Here is a 23,101-nt window from a genome sequence, read left to right on the forward strand (position 1 = left end):
ATAACAAGTAGCACGATAGTCCTTATTAGATCAACACAGTAGATAACAAGTAGCACGGTAGTCCTTATTAGAACAACACAGTAGATAACAAGTAGCACGGTAGTCCTTATTAGATCAACACAGTAGATAACAAGTAGCACGGTAGTCCTTATTAGATCAACACAGTAGATAACACGTAGCACGGTAGTCCTTATTAGAACAACACAGTAGATAACAAGTAGCACGGTAGTCCTTATTAGATCAACACAGTAGATAACAAGTAGCACAGTAGTCCTTATTAGATCAACACAGTAGATAACAAGTAGCACAGTAGTCCTTATTAGATCAACACAGTAGATAACAAGTAGCACAGTAGTCCTTATTAGATCAACACAGTAGATAACAAGTAGCACGGTAGTCCTTATTAGATCAACACAGTAGATAACAACTAGCACGATAGTCCTTATTAGATCAACACAGTAGATAACAAGTAGCACGGTAGTCCTTATTAGAACAACACAGTAGATAACAAGTAGCACGGTAGTCCTTATTAGATCAACACAGTAGATAACAACTAGCACGGTAGTCCTTATTAGAACAACACAGTAGATAACAAGTAGCACGGTAGTCCTTATTGGATCAACACAGTAGATAACAAGTAGCACAGTAGTCCTTATTAGATCAACACAGTAGATAACAAGTAGCACAATAGTCCTTATTAGAACAACACAGTAGATAACAAGTAGAACGGTAGTCCTTATTAGAACAACACAGTAGATAACAAGTAGCACGGTTGTCCTTATTAGATCAACACAGTAGATAACAAGTAGCACGATAGTCCTTATTAGATCAACACAGTAGATAACAAGTAGCACGGTAGTCCTTATTAGAACAACACAGTAGATAACAAGTAGCACGGTAGTCCTTATTAGATCAACACAGTAGATAACAAGTAGCACGGTAGTCCTTATTAGATCAACACAGTAGATAACACGTAGCACGGTAGTCCTTATTAGAACAACACAGTAGATAACAAGTAGCACGGTAGTCCTTATTAGATCAACACAGTAGATAACAAGTAGCACAGTAGTCCTTATTAGATCAACACAGTAGATAACAAGTAGCACAGTAGTCCTTATTAGATCAACACAGTAGATAACAAGTAGCACAGTAGTCCTTATTAGATCAACACAGTAGATAACAAGTAGCACGGTAGTCCTTATTAGATCAACACAGTAGATAACAACTAGCACGATAGTCCTTATTAGATCAACACAGTAGATAACAAGTAGCACGGTAGTCCTTATTAGAACAACACAGTAGATAACAAGTAGCACGGTAGTCCTTATTAGATCAACACAGTAGATAACAAGTAGCACGGTTGTCCTTATTAGATCAACACAGTAGATAACAAGTAGCACGATAGTCCTTATTAGATCAACACAGTAGATAACAAGTAGCACGGTAGTCCTTATTAGAACAACACAGTAGATAACAAGTAGCACGGTTGTCCTTATTAGATCAACACAGTAGATAACAAGTAGCACGGTAGTCCTTATTAGATCAACACAGTAGATAACAAGTAGCACGGTAGTCCTTACTAGATCAACACAGTAGATAACAAGTAGCACAGTAGTCCTTATTAGATCAACACAGTAGATAACAAGTAGCACGGTAGTCCTTATTAGAACAACACAGTAGATAACAAGTAGCACGGTAGTCCTTATTAGATCAACACAGTAGATAACAAGTAGCACAGTAGTCCTTATTAGATCAACACAGTAGATAACAAGTAGCACGGTAGTCCTTATTAGATCAACACAGTAGATAACAACTAGCACGATAGTCCTTATTAGATCAACACAGTAGATAACAAGTAGCACGGTAGTCCTTATTAGAACAACACAGTAGATAACAAGTAGCACGGTAGTCCTTATTAGATCAACACAGTAGATAACAAGTAGCACGGTTGTCCTTATTAGATCAACACAGTAGATAACAAGTAGCACGATAGTCCTTATTAGATCAACACAGTAGATAACAAGTAGCACGGTAGTCCTTATTAGAACAACACAGTAGATAACAAGTAGCACGGTTGTCCTTATTAGATCAACACAGTAGATAACAAGTAGCACGGTAGTCCTTATTAGATCAACACAGTAGATAACAAGTAGCACGATAGTCCTTATTAGATCAACACAGTAGATAACAAGTAGCACGGTAGTCCTTATTAGATCAACACAGTAGATAACAAGTAGCACAGTAGTCCTTATTAGATCAACACAGTAGATAACAAGTAGCACGGTAGTCCTTACTAGATCAACACAGTAGATAACAAGTAGCACAGTAGTCCTTATTAGATCAACACAGTAGATAACAAGTAGCACGGTAGTCCTTATTAGAACAACACAGTAGATAACAAGTAGCACGGTAGTCCTTATTGGATCAACACAGTAGATAACAAGTAGCACAGTAGTCCTTATTAGATCAACACAGTAGATAACAAGTAGCACGATAGTCCTTATTAGAACAACACAGTAGATAACAAGTAGAACGGTAGTCCTTATTAGATCAACACAGTAGATAACAAGTAGCACGGTTGTCCTTATTAGATCAACACAGTAGATAACAAGTAGCACGATAGTCCTTATTAGATCAACACAGTAGATAACAAGTAGCACGGTAGTCCTTATTAGAACAACACAGTAGATAACAAGTAGCACGGTAGTCCTTATTAGATCAACACAGTAGATAACAAGTAGCACGGTAGTCCTTATTAGATCAACACAGTAGATAACACGTAGCACGGTAGTCCTTATTAGAACAACACAGTAGATAACAAGTAGCACGGTAGTCCTTATTAGATCAACACAGTAGATAACAAGTAGCACAGTAGTCCTTATTAGATCAACACAGTAGATAACAAGTAGCACAGTAGTCCTTATTAGATCAACACAGTAGATAACAAGTAGCACGGTAGTCCTTATTAGATCAACACAGTAGATAACAACTAGCACGATAGTCCTTATTAGATCAACACAGTAGATAACAAGTAGCACGGTAGTCCTTATTAGAACAACACAGTAGATAACAAGTAGCACGGTAGTCCTTATTAGATCAACACAGTAGATAACAAGTAGCACGGTTGTCCTTATTAGATCAACACAGTAGATAACAAGTAGCACGATAGTCCTTATTAGATCAACACAGTAGATAACAAGTAGCACGGTAGTCCTTATTAGAACAACACAGTAGATAACAAGTAGCACGGTTGTCATTAGATCAACACAGTAGATAACAAGTAGCACGGTAGTCCTTATTAGATCAACACAGTAGATAACAAGTAGCACGGTAGTCCTTACTAGATCAACACAGTAGATAACAAGTAGCACAGTAGTCCTTATTAGATCAACACAGTAGATAACAAGTAGCACGGTAGTCCTTATTAGAACAACACAGTAGATAACAAGTAGCACAGTAGTCCTTATTAGAACAACACAGTAGATAACAAGTAGCACAGTAGTCCTTATTAGATCAACACAGTAGATAACAAGTAGCACGATAGTCCTTATTAGATCAACACAGTAGATAACAAGTAGCACGGTAGTCCTTATTAGAACAACACAGTAGATAACAAGTAGCACGGTAGTCCTTATTAGATCAACACAGTAGATAACAAGTAGCACGGTAGTCCTTATTAGATCAACACAGTAGATAACACGTAGCACGGTAGTCCTTATTAGAACAACACAGTAGATAACAAGTAGCACGGTAGTCCTTATTAGATCAACACAGTAGATAACAAGTAGCACAGTAGTCCTTATTAGATCAACACAGTAGATAACAAGTAGCACGGTAGTCCTTATTAGATCAACACAGTAGATAACAACTAGCACGATAGTCCTTATTAGATCAACACAGTAGATAACAAGTAGCACGGTAGTCCTTATTAGAACAACACAGTAGATAACAAGTAGCACGGTAGTCCTTATTAGATCAACACAGTAGATAACAAGTAGCACGGTTGTCCTTATTAGATCAACACAGTAGATAACAAGTAGCACGATAGTCCTTATTAGATCAACACAGTAGATAACAAGTAGCACGGTAGTCCTTATTAGAACAACACAGTAGATAACAAGTAGCACGGTTGTCCTTATTAGATCAACACAGTAGATAACAAGTAGCACGGTAGTCCTTATTAGATCAACACAGTAGATAACAAGTAGCACGGTAGTCCTTACTAGATCAACACAGTAGATAACAAGTAGCACAGTAGTCCTTATTAGATCAACACAGTAGATAACAAGTAGCACGGTAGTCCTTATTAGAACAACACAGTAGATAACAAGTAGCACAGTAGTCCTTATTAGAACAACACAGTAGATAACAAGTAGCACAGTAGTCCTTATTAGATCAACACAGTAGATAACAAGTAGCACGGTAGTCCTTATTAGAACAACACAGTAGATAACAAGTAGCATGGTAGTCCTTATTAGATCAACACAGTAGATAACAAGTAGCACAGTAGTCCTTATTAGATCAACACAATAGATAACAAGTAGCACGGTAGTCCTTATTAGATCAACACAGTAGATAACAAGTAGCACGGTTGTCCTTATTAGATCAACACAGTAGATAACAAGTAGCACGGTTGTCCTTATTAGATCAACACAGTAGATAACAAGTAGCACGATAGTCCTTATTAGATCAACACAGTAGATAACAAGTAGCACGGTAGTCCTTATTAGAACAACACAGTAGATAACAAGTAGCACGGTAGTCCTTATTAGAACAACACAGTAGATAACAAGTAGCATGGTAGTCCTTATTAGATCAACACAGTAGATAACAAGTAGCACAGTAGTCCTTATTAGATCAACACAATAGATAACAAGTAGCACGGTTGTCCTTATTAGATCAACACAGTAGATAACAAGTAGCACGGTTGTCCTTATTAGATCAACACAGTAGATAACAAGTAGCACAGTTGTCCTTATTAGATCAACACAGTAGATAACAAGTAGCACGGTAGTCCTTATTAGATCAACACAGTAGATAACAAGTAGCACGGTTGTCCTTATTAGATCAACACAGTAGATAACAAGTAGCACGATAGTCCTTATTAGATCAACACAGTAGATAACAAGTAGCACGGTAGTCCTTATTAGAACAACACAGTAGATAACAAGTAGCACGGTAGTCCTTATTAGATCAACACAGTAGATAACAAGTAGCACGGTTGTCCTTATTAGATCAACACAGTAGATAACAAGTAGCACGATAGTCCTTATTAGATCAACACAGTAGATAACAAGTAGCACGGTAGTCCTTATTAGATCAACACAGTAGATAACAAGTAGCACGGTTGTCCTTATTAGATCAACACAGTAGATAACAAGTAGCACGATAGTCCTCATTAGATCAACACAGTAGATAACAAGTAGCACGGTAGTCCTTATTAGAACAACACAGTAGATAACAAGTAGAACGGTAGTCCTTATTAGATCAACACAGTAGATAACAAGTAGCACGGTAGTCCTTATTAGAACAACACAGTAGATAACAAGTAGCACAGTAGTCCTTATTAGAACAACACAGTAGATAACAAGTAGCACGGTAGTCCTTATTAGATCAACACAGTAGATAACAAGTAGCACGGTAGTCCTTATTAGATCAACACAGTAGATAACAAGTAGCACAGTAGTCCTTATTAGATCAACACAGTAGATAACAAGTAGCACGGTAGTCCTTATTAGATCAACACAGTAGATAACAAGTAGCACGGTAGTCCTTATTAGATCAACACTGTAGATAACAAGTAGCACAGTAGTCCTTATTAGAACAACACAGTAGATAACAAGTAGCACGGTAGTCCTTATTAGATCAACACAGTAGATAACAAGTAGCACGATAGTCCTTATTAGAACAACACAGTAGATAACAAGTAGCACAGTAGTCCTTATTAGATCAACACAGTAGATAACAAGTAGCACGGTTGTCCTTATTAGATCAACACAGTAGATAACAAGTAGCACGATAGTCCTTATTAGAACAACACAGTAGATAACAAGTAGCACGGTAGTCCTTATTAGATCAACACAGTAGATAACAAGTAGCACGGTTGTCCTTATTAGATCAACACAGTAGATAACAAGTAGCACAGTAGTCCTTATTAGATCAACACAGTAGATAACAAGTAGCACGGTAGTCCTTATTAGAACAACACAGTAGATAACAAGTAGCACGGTAGTCCTTATTAGATCAACACAGTAGATAACAAGTAGCACGATAGTCCTTATTAGATCAACACAGTAGATAACACGTAGCACGGTAGTCCTTATTAGAACAACACAGTAGATAACAAGTAGCACGGTAGTCCTTATTAGATCAACACAGTAGATAACAAGTAGCACAGTAGTCCTTATTAGATCAACACAGTAGATAACAAGTAGCACAGTAGTCCTTATTAGATCAACACAGTAGATAACAAGTAGCACAGTAGTCCTTATTAGATCAACACAGTAGATAACAAGTAGCACGGTAGTCCTTATTAGATCAACACAGTAGATAACAAGTAGCACGATAGTCCTTATTAGATCAACACAGTAGATAACAAGTAGCACGGTAGTCCTTATTAGATCAACACAGTAGATAACAAGTAGCACGGTTGTCCTTATTAGATCAACACAGTAGATAACAAGTAGCACGATAGTCCTTATTAGATCAACACAGTAGATAACAAGTAGCACGGTAGTCCTTATTAGATCAACACAGTAGATAACAAGTAGCACAGTAGTCCTTATTAGATCAACACAGTAGATAACAAGTAGCACGGTAGTCCTTACTAGATCAACACAGTAGATAACAAGTAGCACAGTAGTCCTTATTAGATCAACACAGTAGATAACAAGTAGCACGGTAGTCCTTATTAGAACAACACAGTAGATAACAAGTAGCACAGTAGTCCTTATTAGATCAACACAGTAGATAACAAGTAGCACAGTAGTCCTTATTAGATCAACACAGTAGATAACAACTAGCACGGTAGTCCTTATTAGAACAACACAGTAGATAACAAGTAGCACGGTAGTCCTTATTGGATCAACACAGTAGATAACAAGTAGCACAGTAGTCCTTATTAGATCAACACAGTAGATAACAAGTAGCACGATAGTCCTTATTAGAACAACACAGTAGATAACAAGTAGAACGGTAGTCCTTATTAGATCAACACAGTAGATAACAAGTAGCACGGTTGTCCTTATTAGATCAACACAGTAGATAACAAGTAGCACGATAGTCCTTATTAGATCAACACAGTAGATAACAAGTAGCACGGTAGTCCTTATTAGAACAACACAGTAGATAACAAGTAGCACGGTAGTCCTTATTAGATCAACACAGTAGATAACAAGTAGCACGGTAGTCCTTATTAGATCAACACAGTAGATAACACGTAGCACGGTAGTCCTTATTAGAACAACACAGTAGATAACAAGTAGCACGGTAGTCCTTATTAGATCAACACAGTAGATAACAAGTAGCACAGTAGTCCTTATTAGATCAACACAGTAGATAACAAGTAGCACAGTAGTCCTTATTAGATCAACACAGTAGATAACAAGTAGCACAGTAGTCCTTATTAGATCAACACAGTAGATAACAAGTAGCACGGTAGTCCTTATTAGATCAACACAGTAGATAACAACTAGCACGATAGTCCTTATTAGATCAACACAGTAGATAACAAGTAGCACGGTAGTCCTTATTAGAACAACACAGTAGATAACAAGTAGCACGGTAGTCCTTATTAGATCAACACAGTAGATAACAACTAGCACGGTAGTCCTTATTAGAACAACACAGTAGATAACAAGTAGCACGGTAGTCCTTATTGGATCAACACAGTAGATAACAAGTAGCACAGTAGTCCTTATTAGATCAACACAGTAGATAACAAGTAGCACAATAGTCCTTATTAGAACAACACAGTAGATAACAAGTAGAACGGTAGTCCTTATTAGAACAACACAGTAGATAACAAGTAGCACGGTTGTCCTTATTAGATCAACACAGTAGATAACAAGTAGCACGATAGTCCTTATTAGATCAACACAGTAGATAACAAGTAGCACGGTAGTCCTTATTAGAACAACACAGTAGATAACAAGTAGCACGGTAGTCCTTATTAGATCAACACAGTAGATAACAAGTAGCACGGTAGTCCTTATTAGATCAACACAGTAGATAACACGTAGCACGGTAGTCCTTATTAGAACAACACAGTAGATAACAAGTAGCACGGTAGTCCTTATTAGATCAACACAGTAGATAACAAGTAGCACAGTAGTCCTTATTAGATCAACACAGTAGATAACAAGTAGCACAGTAGTCCTTATTAGATCAACACAGTAGATAACAAGTAGCACAGTAGTCCTTATTAGATCAACACAGTAGATAACAAGTAGCACGGTAGTCCTTATTAGATCAACACAGTAGATAACAACTAGCACGATAGTCCTTATTAGATCAACACAGTAGATAACAAGTAGCACGGTAGTCCTTATTAGAACAACACAGTAGATAACAAGTAGCACGGTAGTCCTTATTAGATCAACACAGTAGATAACAAGTAGCACGGTTGTCCTTATTAGATCAACACAGTAGATAACAAGTAGCACGATAGTCCTTATTAGATCAACACAGTAGATAACAAGTAGCACGGTAGTCCTTATTAGAACAACACAGTAGATAACAAGTAGCACGGTTGTCCTTATTAGATCAACACAGTAGATAACAAGTAGCACGGTAGTCCTTATTAGATCAACACAGTAGATAACAAGTAGCACGGTAGTCCTTACTAGATCAACACAGTAGATAACAAGTAGCACAGTAGTCCTTATTAGATCAACACAGTAGATAACAAGTAGCACGGTAGTCCTTATTAGAACAACACAGTAGATAACAAGTAGCACGGTAGTCCTTATTAGATCAACACAGTAGATAACAAGTAGCACAGTAGTCCTTATTAGATCAACACAGTAGATAACAAGTAGCACGGTAGTCCTTATTAGATCAACACAGTAGATAACAACTAGCACGATAGTCCTTATTATATCAACACAGTAGATAACAAGTAGCACGGTAGTCCTTATTAGAACAACACAGTAGATAACAAGTAGCACGGTAGTCCTTATTAGATCAACACAGTAGATAACAAGTAGCACGGTTGTCCTTATTAGATCAACACAGTAGATAACAAGTAGCACGATAGTCCTTATTAGATCAACACAGTAGATAACAAGTAGCACGGTAGTCCTTATTAGAACAACACAGTAGATAACAAGTAGCACGGTTGTCCTTATTAGATCAACACAGTAGATAACAAGTAGCACGGTAGTCCTTATTAGATCAACACAGTAGATAACAAGTAGCACGATAGTCCTTATTAGATCAACACAGTAGATAACAAGTAGCACGGTAGTCCTTATTAGATCAACACAGTAGATAACAAGTAGCACAGTAGTCCTTATTAGATCAACACAGTAGATAACAAGTAGCACGGTAGTCCTTACTAGATCAACACAGTAGATAACAAGTAGCACAGTAGTCCTTATTAGATCAACACAGTAGATAACAAGTAGCACGGTAGTCCTTATTAGAACAACACAGTAGATAACAAGTAGCACGGTAGTCCTTATTGGATCAACACAGTAGATAACAAGTAGCACAGTAGTCCTTATTAGATCAACACAGTAGATAACAAGTAGCACGATAGTCCTTATTAGAACAACACAGTAGATAACAAGTAGAACGGTAGTCCTTATTAGATCAACACAGTAGATAACAAGTAGCACGGTTGTCCTTATTAGATCAACACAGTAGATAACAAGTAGCACGATAGTCCTTATTAGATCAACACAGTAGATAACAAGTAGCACGGTAGTCCTTATTAGAACAACACAGTAGATAACAAGTAGCACGGTAGTCCTTATTAGATCAACACAGTAGATAACAAGTAGCACGGTAGTCCTTATTAGATCAACACAGTAGATAACACGTAGCACGGTAGTCCTTATTAGAACAACACAGTAGATAACAAGTAGCACGGTAGTCCTTATTAGATCAACACAGTAGATAACAAGTAGCACAGTAGTCCTTATTAGATCAACACAGTAGATAACAAGTAGCACAGTAGTCCTTATTAGATCAACACAGTAGATAACAAGTAGCACGGTAGTCCTTATTAGATCAACACAGTAGATAACAACTAGCACGATAGTCCTTATTAGATCAACACAGTAGATAACAAGTAGCACGGTAGTCCTTATTAGATCAACACAGTAGATAACAAGTAGCACGGTTGTCCTTATTAGATCAACACAGTAGATAACAAGTAGCACGATAGTCCTTATTAGATCAACACAGTAGATAACAAGTAGCACGGTAGTCCTTATTAGAACAACACAGTAGATAACAAGTAGCACGGTTGTCATTAGATCAACACAGTAGATAACAAGTAGCACGGTAGTCCTTATTAGATCAACACAGTAGATAACAAGTAGCACGGTAGTCCTTACTAGATCAACACAGTAGATAACAAGTAGCACAGTAGTCCTTATTAGATCAACACAGTAGATAACAAGTAGCACGGTAGTCCTTATTAGAACAACACAGTAGATAACAAGTAGCACAGTAGTCCTTATTAGAACAACACAGTAGATAACAAGTAGCACAGTAGTCCTTATTAGATCAACACAGTAGATAACAAGTAGCACGGTAGTCCTTATTAGATCAACACAGTAGATAACAAGTAGCACGATAGTCCTTATTAGATCAACACAGTAGATAACAAGTAGCACGGTAGTCCTTATTAGATCAACACAGTAGATAACAAGTAGCACAGTAGTCCTTATTAGATCAACACAGTAGATAACAAGTAGCACGGTAGTCCTTACTAGATCAACACAGTAGATAACAAGTAGCACAGTAGTCCTTATTAGAACAACACAGTAGATAACAAGTAGCACGGTAGTCCTTATTGGATCAACACAGTAGATAACAAGTAGCACGGTAGTCCTTATTGGATCAACACAGTAGATAACAAGTAGCACAGTAGTCCTTATTAGATCAACACAGTAGATAACAAGTAGCACGATAGTCCTTATTAGAACAACACAGTAGATAACAAGTAGAACGGTAGTCCTTATTAGATCAACACAGTAGATAACAAGTAGCACGGTTGTCCTTATTAGATCAACACAGTAGATAACAAGTAGCACGATAGTCCTTATTAGATCAACACAGTAGATAACAAGTAGCACGGTAGTCCTTATTAGAACAACACAGTAGATAACAAGTAGCACGGTAGTCCTTATTAGATCAACACAGTAGATAACAAGTAGCACGGTAGTCCTTATTAGATCAACACAGTAGATAACACGTAGCACGGTAGTCCTTATTAGAACAACACAGTAGATAACAAGTAGCACGGTAGTCCTTATTAGATCAACACAGTAGATAACAAGTAGCACAGTAGTCCTTATTAGATCAACACAGTAGATAACAAGTAGCACAGTAGTCCTTATTAGATCAACACAGTAGATAACAAGTAGCACGGTAGTCCTTATTAGATCAACACAGTAGATAACAACTAGCACGATAGTCCTTATTAGATCAACACAGTAGATAACAAGTAGCACGGTAGTCCTTATTAGAACAACACAGTAGATAACAAGTAGCACGGTAGTCCTTATTAGATCAACACAGTAGATAACAAGTAGCACGGTTGTCCTTATTAGATCAACACAGTAGATAACAAGTAGCACGATAGTCCTTATTAGATCAACACAGTAGATAACAAGTAGCACGGTAGTCCTTATTAGAACAACACAGTAGATAACAAGTAGCACGGTTGTCATTAGATCAACACAGTAGATAACAAGTAGCACGGTAGTCCTTATTAGATCAACACAGTAGATAACAAGTAGCACGGTAGTCCTTACTAGATCAACACAGTAGATAACAAGTAGCACAGTAGTCCTTATTAGATCAACACAGTAGATAACAAGTAGCACGGTAGTCCTTATTAGAACAACACAGTAGATAACAAGTAGCACAGTAGTCCTTATTAGAACAACACAGTAGATAACAAGTAGCACAGTAGTCCTTATTAGATCAACACAGTAGATAACAAGTAGCACGATAGTCCTTATTAGATCAACACAGTAGATAACAAGTAGCACGGTAGTCCTTATTAGAACAACACAGTAGATAACAAGTAGCACGGTAGTCCTTATTAGATCAACACAGTAGATAACAAGTAGCACGGTAGTCCTTATTAGATCAACACAGTAGATAACACGTAGCACGGTAGTCCTTATTAGAACAACACAGTAGATAACAAGTAGCACGGTAGTCCTTATTAGATCAACACAGTAGATAACAAGTAGCACAGTAGTCCTTATTAGATCAACACAGTAGATAACAAGTAGCACGGTAGTCCTTATTAGATCAACACAGTAGATAACAACTAGCACGATAGTCCTTATTAGATCAACACAGTAGATAACAAGTAGCACGGTAGTCCTTATTAGAACAACACAGTAGATAACAAGTAGCACGGTAGTCCTTATTAGATCAACACAGTAGATAACAAGTAGCACGGTTGTCCTTATTAGATCAACACAGTAGATAACAAGTAGCACGATAGTCCTTATTAGATCAACACAGTAGATAACAAGTAGCACGGTAGTCCTTATTAGAACAACACAGTAGATAACAAGTAGCACGGTTGTCCTTATTAGATCAACACAGTAGATAACAAGTAGCACGGTAGTCCTTATTAGATCAACACAGTAGATAACAAGTAGCACGGTAGTCCTTACTAGATCAACACAGTAGATAACAAGTAGCACAGTAGTCCTTATTAGATCAACACAGTAGATAACAAGTAGCACGGTAGTCCTTATTAGAACAACACAGTAGATAACAAGTAGCACAGTAGTCCTTATTAGAACAACACAGTAGATAACAAGTAGCACAGTAGTCCTTATTAGATCAACACAGTAGATAACAAGTAGCACGGTAGTCCTTATTAGAACAACACAGTAGATAACAAGTAGCATGGTAGTCCTTATTAGATCAACACAGTAGATAACAAGTAGCACAGTAGTCCTTATTAGATCAACACAATAGATAACAAGTAGCACGGTAGTCCTTATTAGATCAACACAGTAGATAACAAGTAGCACGGTTGTCCTTATTAGATCAACACAGTAGATAACAAGTAGCACGGTTGTCCTTATTAGATCAACACAGTAGATAACAAGTAGCACGATAGTCCTTATTAGATCAACACAGTAGATAACAAGTAGCACGGTAGTCCTTATTAGAACAACACAGTAGATAACAAGTAGCACGGTAGTCCTTATTAGAACAACACAGTAGATAACAAGTAGCATGGTAGTCCTTATTAGATCAACACAGTAGATAACAAGTAGCACAGTAGTCCTTATTAGATCAACACAATAGATAACAAGTAGCACGGTTGTCCTTATTAGATCAACACAGTAGATAACAAGTAGCACGGTTGTCCTTATTAGATCAACACAGTAGATAACAAGTAGCACAGTTGTCCTTATTAGATCAACACAGTAGATAACAAGTAGCACGGTAGTCCTTATTAGATCAACACAGTAGATAACAAGTAGCACGGTTGTCCTTATTAGATCAACACAGTAGATAACAAGTAGCACGATAGTCCTTATTAGATCAACACAGTAGATAACAAGTAGCACGGTAGTCCTTATTAGAACAACACAGTAGATAACAAGTAGCACGGTAGTCCTTATTAGATCAACACAGTAGATAACAAGTAGCACGGTTGTCCTTATTAGATCAACACAGTAGATAACAAGTAGCACGATAGTCCTTATTAGATCAACACAGTAGATAACAAGTAGCACGGTAGTCCTTATTAGATCAACACAGTAGATAACAAGTAGCACGGTTGTCCTTATTAGATCAACACAGTAGATAACAAGTAGCACGATAGTCCTCATTAGATCAACACAGTAGATAACAAGTAGCACGGTAGTCCTTATTAGAACAACACAGTAGATAACAAGTAGAACGGTAGTCCTTATTAGATCAACACAGTAGATAACAAGTAGCACGGTAGTCCTTATTAGAACAACACAGTAGATAACAAGTAGCACAGTAGTCCTTATTAGAACAACACAGTAGATAACAAGTAGCACGGTAGTCCTTATTAGATCAACACAGTAGATAACAAGTAGCACGGTAGTCCTTATTAGATCAACACAGTAGATAACAAGTAGCACAGTAGTCCTTATTAGATCAACACAGTAGATAACAAGTAGCACGGTAGTCCTTATTAGATCAACACAGTAGATAACAAGTAGCACGGTAGTCCTTATTAGATCAACACTGTAGATAACAAGTAGCACAGTAGTCCTTATTAGAACAACACAGTAGATAACAAGTAGCACGGTAGTCCTTATTAGATCAACACAGTAGATAACAAGTAGCACGATAGTCCTTATTAGAACAACACAGTAGATAACAAGTAGCACAGTAGTCCTTATTAGATCAACACAGTAGATAACAAGTAGCACGGTTGTCCTTATTAGATCAACACAGTAGATAACAAGTAGCACGATAGTCCTTATTAGATCAACACAGTAGATAACAAGTAGCACGGTAGTCCTTATTAGAACAACACAGTAGATAACAAGTAGCACGGTAGTCCTTATTAGATCAACACATTAGATAACAAGTAGCACGGTTGTCCTTATTAGATCAACACAGTAGATAACAAGTAGCACGATAGTCCTTATTAGATCAACACAGTAGATAACAAGTAGCACGGTAGTCCTTATTAGAACAACATAGTAGATAACAAGTAGCACGGTAGTCCTTATTAGAACAACACAGTAGATAACAAGTAGCACGGTTGTCCTTATTAGATCAACACAGTAGATAACAAGTAGCACGGTAGTCCTTATTAGAACAACACAGTAGATAACAAGTAGCACGGTTGTCCTTATTAGATCAACACAGTAGATAACAAGTAGCACGGTAGTCCTTATTAGATCAACACAGTAGATAACAAGTAGCACGGTTGTCCTTATTAGATCAACACAGTAGATAACAAGTAGCACGATAGTCCTTATTAGATCAACACAGTAGATAACAAGTAGCACGGTAGTCCTTATTAGAACAACACAGTAGATAACAAGTAGCACGGTTGTCCTTATTAGATCAACACAGTAGATAACAAGTAGCACGGTAGTCCTTATTAGATCAACACAGTAGATAACAAGTAGCACGGTAGTCCTTACTAGATCAACACAGTAGATAACAAGTAGCACAGTAGTCCTTATTAGATCAACACAGTAGATAACAAGTAGCACGGTAGTCCTTATTAGAACAACACAGTAGATAACAAGTAGCACAGTAGTCCTTATTAGAACAACACAGTAGATAACAAGTAGCACAGTAGTCCTTATTAGATCAACACAGTAGATAACAAGTAGCACAGTAGTCCTTATTAGAACAACACAGTAGATAACAAGTAGCATGGTAGTCCTTATTAGATCAACACAGTAGATAACAAGTAGCACAGTAGTCCTTATTAGATCAACACAATAGATAACAAGTAGCACGGTAGTCCTTATTTGAACAACACAGTAGATAACAAGTAGCACGGTAGTCCATATTAGATCAACACAGTAGATAACAAGTAGCACAGTAGTCCTTATTAGATCAACACAGTAGATAACAAGTAGCACGATAGTCCTTATTAGAACAACACAGTAGATAACAAGTAGAACAGTAGTCCTTATTAGATCAACACAGTAGATAACAAGTAGCACAGTTGTCCTTATTAGATCAACACAGTAGATAACAAGTAGCACGATAGTCCTTATTAGATCAACACAGTAGATAACAAGTAGCACGGTAGTCCTTATTAGAAAAACACAGTAGATAACAAGTAGCACGGTAGTCCTTATTAGATCAACACAGTAGATAACAAGTAGCACAGTTGTCCTTATTAGATCAACACAGTAGATAACAAGTAGCACGATAGTCCTTATTAGATCAACACAGTAGATAACAAGTAGCACGGTAGTCCTTATTAGAACAACACAGTAGATAACAAGTAGCACGGTTGTCCTTATTAGATCAACACAGTAGATAACAAGTAGCACGGTAGTCCTTATTAGATCAACACAGTAGATAACAAGTAGCACGGTAGTCCTTACTAGATCAACACAGTAGATAACAAGTAGCACAGTAGTCCTTATTAGATCAACACAGTAGATGACAAGTAGCACGGTAGTCCTTATTAGAACAACACAGTAGATAACAAGTAGCACAGTAGTCCTTATTAGAACAACACAGTAGATAACAAGTAGCACAGTAGTCCTTATTAGATCAACACAGTAGATAACAAGTAGCACGGTAGTCCTTATTAGAACAACACAGTAGATAACAAGTAGCATGGTAGTCCTTATTAGATCAACACAGTAGATAACAAGTAGCACAGTAGTCCTTATTAGATCAACACAGTAGATAACAAGTAGCACAGTAGTCCTTATTTGAACAACACAGTAGATAACAAGTAGCACGGTAGTCCTTATTAGATCAACACAGTAGATAACAAGTAGCACAGTAGTCCTTATTAGATCAACACAGTAGATAACAAGTAGCACAGTAGTCCTTATTTGAACAACACAGTAGATAACAAGTAGCACGGTAGTCCTTATTAGATCAACACAGTAGATAACAAGTAGCACAGTAGTCCTTATTAGATCAACACAGTAGATAACAAGTAGAACGGTAGTCCTTATTAGATCAACACAGTAGATAACAAGTAGCACAGTTGTCCTTATTAGATCAACACAGTAGATAACAAGTAGCACGATAGTCCTTATTAGATCAACACAGTAGATAACAAGTAGCACGGTAGTCCTTATTAGAACAACACAGTAGATAACAAGTAGCACGGTAGTCCTTATTAGATCAACACAGTAGATAACAAGTAGCACGGTTGTCCTTATTAGATCAACACAGTAGATAACAAGTAGCACGATAGTCCTTATTAGAACAACACAGTAGATAACAAGTAGCACGGTTGTCCTTATTAGATCAACACAGTAGATAACAAGTAGCACGGTTGTCCTTATTAGATCAACACAGTAGATAACAAGTAGCACAGTTGTCCTTATTAGATCAACACAGTAGATAACAAGTAGCACGGTAGTCCTTATTAGATCAACACAGTAGATAACAAGTAGCACGGTTGTCCTTATTAGATCAACACAGTAGATAACAAGTAGCACGATAGTCCTTATTAGATCAACACAGTAGATAACAAGTAGCACGGTAGTCCTTATTAGAACAACACAGTAGATAACAAGTAGCACGGTAGTCCTTATTAGATCAACACAGTAGATAACAAGTAGCACGGTTGTCCTTATTAGATCAACACAGTAGATAACAAGTAGCACGATAGTCCTTATTAGATCAACACAGTAGATAACAAGTAGCACGGTAGTCCTTATTAGATCAACACAGTAGATAACAAGTAGCACGGTTGTCCTTATTAGATCAACACAGTAGATAACAAGTAGCACGATAGTCCTCATTAGATCAACACAGTAGATAACAAGTAGCACGGTAGTCCTTATTAGAACAACACAGTAGATAACAAGTAGAACGGTAGTCCTTATTAGATCAACACAGTAGATAACAAGTAGCACGGTAGTCCTTATTAGAACAACACAGTAGATAACAAGTAGCACAGTAGTCCTTATTAGAACAACACAGTAGATAACAAGTAGCACGGTAGTCCTTATTAGATCAACACAGTAGATAACAAGTAGCACGGTAGTCCTTATTAGATCAACACAGTAGATAACAAGTAGCACAGTAGTCCTTATTAGATCAACACAGTAGATAACAAGTAGCACGGTAGTCCTTATTAGATCAACACAGTAGATAACAAGTAGCACGGTAGTCCTTATTAGATCAACACTGTAGATAACAAGTAGCACAGTAGTCCTTATTAGAACAACACAGTAGATAACAAGTAGCACGGTAGTCCTTATTAGATCAACACAGTAGATAACAAGTAGCACGATAGTCCTTATTAGAACAACACAGTAGATAACAAGTAGCACAGTAGTCCTTATTAGATCAACACAGTAGATAACAAGTAGCACGGTTGTCCTTATTAGATCAACACAGTAGATAACAAGTAGCACGATAGTCCTTATTAGATCAACACAGTAGATAACAAGTAGCACGGTAGTCCTTATTAGAACAACACAGTAGATAACAAGTAGCACGGTAGTCCTTATTAGATCAACACATTAGATAACAAGTAGCACGGTTGTCCTTATTAGATCAACACAGTAGATAACAAGTAGCACGATAGTCCTTATTAGATCAACACAGTAGATAACAAGTAGCACGGTAGTCCTTATTAGAACAACATAGTAGATAACAAGTAGCACGGTAGTCCTTATTAGAACAACACAGTAGATAACAAGTAGCACGGTTGTCCTTATTAGATCAACACAGTAGATAACAAGTAGCACGGTAGTCCTTATTAGAACAACACAGTAGATAACAAGTAGCACGGTAGTCCTTATTAGAACAACACAGTAGATAACAAGTAGCACGGTTGTCCTTATTAGATCAACACAGTAGATAACAAGTAGCACGGTAGTCCTTATTAGATCAACACTGTAGATAACAAGTAGCACAGTAGTCCTTATTAGATCAACACAGTAGATAACAAGTAGCACGGTAGTCCTTATTAGATCAACACAGTAGATAACAAGTAGCACAGTAGTCCTTATTAGATCAACACAGTAGATAACAAGTAGCACGATAGTCCTTATTAGAACAACACAGTAGATAACAAGTAGCACAGTAGTCCTTATTAGAACAACACAGTAGATAACAAGTAGCACAGTAGTCCTTATTAGATCAACACAGTAGATAACAAGTAGCACGGTAGTCCTTATTAGAACAACACAGTAGATAACAAGTAGCACAGTAGTCCTTATTAGATCAACACAGTAGATAACAAGTAGCACAGTAGTCCTTATTAGATCAACACAGTAGATAACAAGTAGCACAGTAGTCCTTATTAGATCAACACAGTAGATAACAAGTAGCATGGTAGTCCTTATTAGATCAACACAGTAGATAACAAGTAGCACGGTTGTCCTTATTAGATCAACACAGTAGATAACAAGTAGCACAGTAGTCCTTATTAGAACAACACAGTAGATAACAAGTAGCACGATAGTCCTTATTAGATCAACACAGTAGATAACAAGTAGCACGGTAGTCCTTATTAGATCAACACAGTAGAATGACTTCATTCATTGGGCAAGGTTAAGCATTTAAAAATAGGCTACATTTCATAACTTCCTCTCTTTCTGTTGGGGAGCAGATAGTGAGGAAACTGTGATGGGATGGTCCCTTTCAACAATAAACTGGGCAGAAGTGTTAAAACACACTGATATAGACACAGTACATAGAGACTAACAGGAACACACTGATATAGACATACAGTACATAGAGACTAACAGGAACACAGAGATATAGACATACAGTACATAGAGACTAACAGGAACACACTGATATAGACATACAGTACATAGAGACTAACAGGAACACACTGATATAGACATACAGTACATAGAGACTAACATGAACACAGTCAAGGATGTTAAAACACACTGATATAGACATACAGTACATAGAGACTAACAGGAACACAGAGATATAGACATACAGTACATAGAGACTAACAGGAACACAGAGATATAGACATACAGTACATAGAGACTAACAGGAACACAGAGATATAGACATACAGTACATAGAGACTAACAGGAACACAGAGATATAGACATACAGTACATAGAGACTAACAGGAACACAGAGATATAGACATACAGTACATAGAGACTAACAGGAACACACTGATATAGACATGCAGTACATAGAGACTAACAGAAACACAGTCAAGGATGTTAAAACACACTGATATAGACATACAGTACATAGAGACTAACAGGAACACAGAGATATAGACATACAGTACATAGAGACTAACAGGAACACAGATATATAGACATACAGTACATAGAGACTAACAGGAACACACTGATATAGACATACAGTACATAGAGACTAACAGGAACACAGAGATATAGACATACAGTACATAGAGACTAACAGGAACACAGATATATAGACATACAGTACATAGAGACTAACAGGAACACAGATATATAGACATACAGTACATAGAGACTAACAGGAACACACTGATATAGACATGCAGTACATAGAGACTAACAGAAACACAGTCAAGGATGTTAAAACACACTGATATAGACACACAGTACATAGAGACTAACAGGAACACAGAGATATAGACATACAGTACATAGAGACTAACAGGAACACAGATATATAGACATACAGTACATAGAGACTAACAGGAACACAGATATATAGACATACAGTACATAGAGACTAACAGGAACACAGATATATAGACATACAGTACATAGAGACTAACAGGAACACAGATATATAGACATACAGTACATAGAGACTAACAGGAACACACTGATATAGACATGCAGTACATAGAGACTAACAGAAACACAGTCAAGGATGTTAAAACACACTGATATAGACACACAGTACATAGAGACTAACAGGAACACAGAGATATAGACATACAGTACATAGAGACTAACAGGAACACAGATATATAGACATACAGTACATAGAGACTAACAGGAACACAGAGATATAGACATACAGTACATAGAGACTAACAGGAACACAGATATATAGACATACAGTACATAGAGACTAACAGGAACACAGATATATAGACATACAGTACATAGAGACTAACAGGAACACAGATATATAGACATACAGTACATAGAGACTAACAGGAACACAGATATATAGACATACAGTACATAGAGACTAACAGGAACACACTGATATAGACATGCAGTACATAGAGACTAACAGAAACACAGTCAAGGATGTTAAAACACACTGATATAGACACACAGTACATAGAGACTAACAGGAACACAGAGATATAGACATACAGTACATAGAGACTAACAGGAACACAGATATATAGACATACAGTACATAGAGACTAACAGGAACACAGAGATATAGACATACAGTACATAGAGACTAACAGGAACACAGAGATATATACATACAGTATATAGAGACTAACAGGAACACACTGATATAGACATACAGTACATAGAGACTAACAGGAACACAGATATATAGACATACAGTACATAGAGACTAACAGGAACACACTGATATAGACATGCAGTACATAGAGACTAACAGAAACACAGTCAAGGATGTTAAAACACACTGATATAGACACACAGTACATAGAGACTAACAGGAACACAGAGATATAGACATACAGTACATAGAGACTAACAGGAACACAGATATATAGACATACAGTACATAGAGACTAACAGGAACACAGAGATATAGACATACAGTACATAGAGACTAACAGGAACACAGAGATATATACATACAGTATATAGAGACTAACAGGAACACACTGATATAGACATACAGTACATAGAGACTAACAGGAACACAGTCAAGGATGTCCCAAATTTGGGACATCTTTCTGTGTGTCCAAAAAAATTTATTGGAAATCTTTTTTGAAGAGTAGAACAGAATGGTGCAAAACACACAATCTCTCCAATCTATTATCCTGTGGTAATATACGTTTCCAATCTGTCAATCAAACCTCTTCAACACAGGTCACATGCTCACTGAGCCTGTCAACATTAGACATATTTCCGTACCTGTTAGCAATTCCCGAAAATATGTTGTCCAAATGTTTTTTGGACAACGAAGGGTCGACAAATCTTTCGAGAAGACGTCGGCGCACGTTAGCGTTCTCACACAGGAAACAGTTCAGTTCAGTAAGAGAGAGGACATTTGCAGAAAGCAGCCCAAGAGAAAATAGAGAGAGAAAGAGAGAGAGAGAGGTAGAGAGAGAGAAGAGGTAGAGAGAGAGAGAGAGAGAGAGGGGTAGAGAGAGAGAGAAAGAGAGAGAGAGGTAGAGCAAGAGAGAGAGGTAGAGAGAGAGAGCGAGAGAGAGGTAGAGAGAGAGGTAGAGAGGTAGAGAGAGAGAGAGAGAGGAGAAGACAGAAATCCAACTTCACTTCCTGTCTCCCCGCCACAGGAAACGACTCACGCAGCTTAAAAACTCATCGACGAACACTGAGAAAACCTTCAAAACGACCATCGTAAAACTTACCCCCGTCTGTTTCTTTCTCGCCACCTGTCCCGCCTGCTCAGTCAATCAACCTGAGGGCTCTGATACCTCCTGGTTCTATCGTGGTTGCTGAGCCAACACTCTGATACCTCCTGGTTCTATCGTGGTTGCTGAGCCAACACTCTGATACCTCCTGGTTCTATCGTGGTTGCCGAGCCAACACTCTGATACCTCCTGGTTCTATCGTGGTTGCTGAGCCAACACTCTGATACCTCCTGGTTCTATCGTGGTTGCTCAGCCGTGAAGTCTGAACCAAAGCGTTTCTGACATAGTTTCCTCACCCCTCCCAGTACAGCAGAGCTTCTCTTCAAAACCCTTTTCGTAACACTTCCACTGTTTCCTGATAATGGAGGAGGTCTGACTAAACCAACCAATCAACACAAAACCAAAATCAAATCTCTGTTGATGTTTTGTCGCTGTTGCTGTTGCTGTTCAGTCCCTCTAACAAATACATTCTTGTCTACTGGTACCTTCGGAAGGGGGTTGGAGAGGAGAGGGAGCAATCCACAGCCAACGTTAACCCACGTTCCAGGCCTGGGCAGCACCTCAGGAGACCAATGGGGTGTAAGAGAAGTATATAGAGGTGCCTCTTGGCCCTGCCCCTGAATGCTGCCGTGCTGTAGACGCCCCTGTAGAGGCCGGAGCGCTGAGCGTCTTCCTCAGGACATCCTGCAGTTCTACAACAATGATCCCACCACTCGT

General features: G+C 37.7%; 1 protein-coding gene across 13 annotated transcripts in view; it reads right to left on the reverse strand.

The window, feature by feature from the left end:
* Positions 1-23,101, reverse strand: part of LOC110530853 (rho GTPase-activating protein 29) — a 104,772-nt gene that overhangs the window by 45,074 nt on the left and 36,597 nt on the right. For 2 of the 13 annotated variants that reach the window (XM_090182929.1, XM_036986632.2), the window contains exon 1: positions 22,382-23,065. The exons of 7 other annotated variants lie outside the window; for them this stretch is intronic. The gene's annotated coding sequence lies outside the window, so the exon portion shown is untranslated. Of the gene's footprint in view, positions 1-21,923; positions 22,274-22,381; positions 23,066-23,101 lie in introns of those variants that run through there. 4 more of the 13 variants (XM_090182930.1, XM_036986635.2, XM_090182931.1 and 1 more) reach the window with 3 other exon arrangements.

This window comes from Oncorhynchus mykiss, chromosome 8, assembly GCF_057628025.1.
Source record: "Oncorhynchus mykiss isolate SJ-2025 chromosome 8, ASM5762802v1, whole genome shotgun sequence".
In the NCBI taxonomy this organism is placed as follows: Eukaryota; Metazoa; Chordata; class Actinopteri; order Salmoniformes; family Salmonidae; genus Oncorhynchus; species Oncorhynchus mykiss.